The sequence below is a fragment of the Vicugna pacos genome, chromosome 16 (assembly GCF_048564905.1).
Source record: "Vicugna pacos chromosome 16, VicPac4, whole genome shotgun sequence".
NCBI classification, from domain to species: domain Eukaryota; kingdom Metazoa; phylum Chordata; class Mammalia; order Artiodactyla; family Camelidae; genus Vicugna; species Vicugna pacos.
In genome coordinates this window covers 58,268,000-58,274,135 of record NC_133002.1, presented here as the reverse complement: position 1 = coordinate 58,274,135, position 6,136 = coordinate 58,268,000, and positions in this window count along the sequence as shown.

The following is a 6,136-nucleotide window of genomic DNA, read 5'->3' as shown; positions in this document are numbered from 1 at the left end:
TTGACCTCCCTGCACCCTGGACTGGGTTATGTATTCCCCTGGGGCATGGTTTTCTCATGTCATTTGCCACACTGGTTTGAAATAATCTGTTTAGGCGTCTCTCTTCCCCAGTGGACTGTGAACCCAGAGGACAGACATGCTGTAGCTCATCTTTTTATCCCTAGTACAGTGCCTGGCACATAGCAGGTGCTCAGTAAATGTGTGGTGGACCCAAATGGGATTGTCACATCGCCTCCCTGAGCCTCAGTGCTCTCACATGTAAATAGACTTGTGCATTAACAGCTCTCAGAGTGACTGTGAGAGCAGCTGGGACAGGATGTGGAAGAGCTGTGACACCCAGTACTCACTGCAACTGTGTGAGCCCCAGTCACCACTTGGCCACCTTGCTCAGTCATCTGAAATCTCTGCACAGGCCAGGGGCTCAGAGAGACTGTCTGCTGGATTTGGGAGCTCTGAGGCAGGAGCCCCAGTTTGGCTGAGGCACCCAAGGCAGAGTGTGCCTGGCCAGGACAAGTGCCGTGTGGACCTGAGCTACACCAGCAGATGCCCAGTCCACCCCAGGAAATGGGAGTTCAGGGGGCAGCCCACTGCACCATCCATTAGAGGAGGGGACAATATGCACCCCACTGGAGGTGGGGGGCTCACACACCCTTCTAGAGAAGGAGACCCCACCTCACACCAGTCAGAATGGCCATCATTAAGTTCACAATGATAAATGCTGGAGAGGGTGTGGAGAAAAGGGAGCCTTCCTACACTGCTGGTGGGAATCTAGTTTGGAACAGCCATTATGAAAAACAATATAAAGATTCCACAAAAAACTAAAAATAGACTTACCCTATGATCCAGCAATCCCACTCCTAGGTAAATATTCCTGGAGAACTCTACTACAAAAAGATACATGCACCCCAATGTTCATAGCAACACTATTTACAATAGTCAAGACATGGAAGCAACCTAAATGTTCATCGACAGATGATTGATTGCATAAAGAAGATGTGGTATGTGTATGTATACACACACACACACACACACACACACACACACACACTGGAATACTACTGAGTCATAAATAAAGAATGAAATAATGCCATTTACAGCAACATAGACGAACCTAGAGATTATCATACTAAGTGAAGTAAATCAGACAAAGACAGATTCATATAATATCACTTACAAGTGGAGTCTAAAAAAGAGGTTCAAATCTTATTTACAAACCAAAAATAGGCTCACGAACATAGATAGAAAACAAACTATAGTTACCAAAGGGGAAAGGTTGGGGGAGAGATAAATTAGGAGTTTGGGATTAACAGATACACACTATTATATATAAAATAGATAAACAACAAGGATCTACTGTATAACACAGGGAACTATATTCAATTTCTTACAATAATATATAATGAAAGAAAAGCTGAAAAAATACATATATATGTATAATTGAATTGCTTTGCTGTACACCTGAAACTAACATTGTAGATCAACTACACTTCAATAAAAATAAAAATTTAAAGAAGAATAGGTTATGTAACACTCAGCTAATGAAATGCTTTCATATTTTCTTAAAAAAATTGGCGGTGGGGTGTAGGTATTGATCAGTGGTAGAGCTCATGCTTAGCATGCAGGAGGTCCTGGGTTCAATCCCTAGTACCTCTATTAAAAAAAAATAATAAATTGAAAGAAGAGTACAAAGATCACCTGCATTTTTTACCGCCTAGACCCAAGTTAACTTTTTGCCGTATTTGCTTTATTTATGTTTTTGTTATGTATTTACATATTTTTTTAATTCAAGTTAAAGATATCATGACATTTCATCCTGTAACATCTCCGAAGAACAGTCCCCCACGTAACCACAATGACTTCATCACACCTAATAAAATGAATGAGAATGCCCTAATATCCACCATTCTGTCCATATTAAAATTTTAGTTGTCCCAAAATGTCTGTTATAATTATTCCCTTTTGAATTTGGGTTTAATCCACATCTAATCTGCTACATGGATTGTTTTATCTTTCTTATCCCCAAAACATTCTCCCCTGCAAAAAAAACATTGACCTTTAAAGAGACAGGCCAGTTGACCTGCAGGATATCCCACTGTCTGGATTTGTCTGATTACTTCCTCATGGTATCATGAGAATTGATTTTTTAGCCTCCTATAAACTGGAAGTTGGGTCTGAAAGTCTGATTAGATTCAGTTTAGACGTTTTTGGCAAGGATGTTCATAGGTGGTGCTGCATGTTTTATTGGGTGAACGTGATGTCAGATGCCCCACTAATAGTGATAATTGAGGAAGTGACCACCATCTCTCTCCATTGTAAAAATAGGTTTTCACTTTATGATTAAGAAGTAATCTAGAGAGGGTGATGGTGTTTTGTCACCCTGCCTGTTTCCCAACAAACTTTCACAGGTTGGTTTTATCATCCATTGTTGAACCTTGTTTGAATCAATTATTCTTTGGGGATTGAAGAATAGTGATTTTCCATTTTTATATTTAACAAACGATATCCTTCTGATTAAAAAAAAATTTCCCTTCATCAACTAGGGATGAAATACATGCCTCCAAAATACAGAGTAAATGCTTTTTTTCTTTTTGAGTTACAGAACTTTAAAAAATTACTTCTATTATTACAAAGCAACCCAAAAGATTTTTTTTAATTCTTATTTTTTATTGAAGTGTAGTCGATTTATAATGTTTGTTTCAGGTGTACAGCAAAGCGATTCAGTTATACATATACATGGATGCATATGTATTTTCTCAGTTTCTTTTCCATTACAGCTCATTATAAGAAATTGAATATAGTTCCCTGTGCTATACAGTAGGTCCTTGTTGTTTATCTACAAAAGATTCTTTTTAGAATTGTGGTAAAAACTAAAAATTACCATCGAACTCATTTTAAAGTGTATAGTTCAGTAGTGTGAAGTATATTCACATGGTTGGGCAACACATTTCCAGAACTTTTTCATCTTGCAAACTGAAACTCTAGACCCATTAAATAGCTCCTCATTTCCCCCTCCCCCAGCCCCTGGTTAGCTGCCATTCTATTTTCTGTCTCAACGAATTTTACAGCGGAGTCATACAGTATGTCTTTTTGTGATTGGCTTATTGCTCTTAGCTCAATGCCCCTTAAGGTTTGTCTACGTTGTACACATGGCAGGATTTCTTTTCTTTTTAAGGCTGAATAAAGTTTCATTGTACATATAGACCACATTTTGGTTATCCATTCATCTGTCGATGGGCATTGGGTAGCTTCCTCCTCTTGGTTATTGTAAGTAATGCTGCTATGAACTCGGGTGTTTGACAATATCTTCAACACCCTGATTTCAATTTTATTGGATATAAATGCAAAATGGGATTGATGGATCACGTGGTAGTCTTATATTTAATTTTTTTGAGACCCACCATACTGTTTTCCATAGCAATTACATCATTTTATAATCCCATCAACAGTGTACAGGAGTTAATTCTTTTAACTATGAATTTCAGAGTAAAGAGTTGATATATTCAGCTCTAATGGTGGCAAATTCATTTTTTCCCTCCTTTTTTCAAATACTGTGCATGATAGATTTTCACTTATTCAAAGATAATAATTGTGATGTTGTGATATAATAAGAAATATATATATACATATATAAAAGAAATACATATTTGGCCTTTGTCCATGGTTCTTCGAACAGCTCCAGAGCAGTAAAGGTGAAAGGAGAGTCTTTGTTATTCATAACAAGCCCCTTTCAACCACACCAGTTTATGTTAATGAAAAGACTTTTTGGAAGGCCACTGAGGTTGGGGGCACTGGTTGTCAGGGGAACCAGTCACGTGATTGGAGAGCTGGAACTTTCAGCCTCAACACTCCTCCACCCCCACATCACCCCCACCAACCTCCAGAGAAGGGGGATGGGCTAGAGATTGAGTTCCAGCACCAATGGCCAGTGATTTAAGAATCATGCCTGGTAACGAAGCCGACATAAAAATCTTAACCAAAGTGGGCTCAGATTCCTTCCGGATTGCTGAATGCATGGAGTGCTGGGAGGGTGCATGCCCAGAGAGAGCTCGGGAGCCCTGCACCCCTTATCCCATCCTGTGCCCTGTGCAGCTCTTCCTTCTGGCTGTTCCTGAGTTGTATCCCTTTATAATAAACCAGTAATCTTGTAAGCAAACTGTTTTCCTGAGTTCTGTGAACCATGCTAGCCAATTATTGAGCCCAAGGAGGGGTCATTGGAACCCCAATTTATGGCCAGTTGATTAGAAGTAGGGAAGGCCCGGACTCGCAGCTGGCCTCTGGGTAGGGGGCAGTCTTGTGGGACTAAAGCCCTTCACCTGTGGTGTCTGTGCTAACTGCCGTCTGTGCTAACTGCTAACGTAGGCAGTTGGTGTCAGAAGTTCTTCGTGTGGGAAGCACACACATTCGCTGTCAGAAACGTTTTATGAGTGTCGTGAGTTGCAGTGACCAGGAAGCAGTATTTTCCTTTTTCACAGTAATTGGCCAGCGGGAGATCCTTTCAGGCTGGCTCCTTTGACCTTTGCAACACTTGTGGTAGGTGGTAGTCCTCAATGCTTTCTGGAACAAACTGGCCCAGTCCCACTCCGATTTCTGGATCAGCTGTGTCTCTCCGGAGAACCCTGGTTCCTTTTGCTGGGAATGGTACTGGGGATGGAGATCTGGGCGCTACGTGTGCTCATTGCTACTGGGAGCCATTGCTTCCGGGTCCTTCCAAAGCATATAGCTAGGACTTTTTTTTAAATCGTGAGTTCATATTGATATTTCCAATTCAAATTTAACATGAAAGATCTTTCTTAATTTTATTTTATGCTCGTATATCTTTCCTTTATTATTTTTTGTTTCCTCCCTTTTTTACACAAAAGCGTAGTCTATGCAACTTGCCTTTTTCATTTTATCTCCCCTGAAGATCACTCCAAATCTGTCCACAGAGGTCTTCCTCATTCCTTTTTATGACTCAACGGCCCTTTACATTTTTATGACAGAGATTTTAAACATATATAAAATTAGAGTACCCATCACTGAGCCTTCACGACTGCCAGCATGTGCACATCAGCGTACAGTGGGATGCCGTGAGGTTAGCACGAGGATTGGGAGTCTCCAGTCTAATGACCATGAGGGCGGGGGCCACGTCCCCTCCATCCTCCCTATCACCTGGGCACTCACCTCATGCCAGGCGCTTGGGACACAGTGTTGTTGGTGCCCTTTCCTCTCATAAGAACCGGGAGACAAGCACAGTCTCACTCAGCCCACCTACGCGTGGACAGAGGTTGCAAGGCAGTAGTGTTATCAGAGATGCAAGAGAGTGGGAGCACTGAGAAAGGAGCAACTAATGCCCAGGGGAGTCGGGAAGGGATTAAGAAAATCTGAGCTGCATCTTGAAGGTATCAGTGTGCCTGGAGGTGGGGAGTGATAAAAGAGCAAAGGTGAGAAAATGGATGGGAGTGAAGAAGCATAGGGGGCGTGGGCGGGGACAGCGGCAGGAGTGGGAGGCTGAGAGGTGATGAAGATGCTGGCAGCCTTGCATGGCAGGCTGAGGTCGACTCTCCTGTGGACAGCGGGATACCACATAATGTGGCAAGAGCTGGGTGTAGGAAGATGCCAGCCCGATTGGAGCTTGGATGGGAGTGGGAGACTGAGAAAGCCAGCAGATGAGGCCAGAGCCATCTGTGAACTGAGTAGTAGTAACAGCGACAGGGGAGGGGTTTCTGAAGTGACCTGTCAGATGTGGGGGAGAGCACAGGGTTCCAGGTACGCAGCTGTGGGCCCTGGACAATCACGATGTCATCATTCAAGACTAGGACCACGGGAAGGGGTAAGTGGTGTGTGGGTGGGTGGGAGTAGAGTTCAGCTTGGACAGCCTGTTTGTGAGCAGAGACAAAGCATTTTGGGTCCTAGTGCCTGGGACATGCAGTCTCCACAGAGAGAAGCAGATAACCCGCCCCTGTGGCACCCCCAGTGGGACTAAGGTGGGCAGGCACTAGTCCCATTTTACAGGACAGTAAACTAAAATTCAAGGGGATTAAAGCCCTTCACCCCCCTCATAAGGAGTGGAACAGCTCGGCCCACTGGAAGCTGCCCAAGTCACAGGTCGTGTTCATTCCCCAGGGCCCTGCAGCTGCGGCCCCGCAGTGGGAGGAGC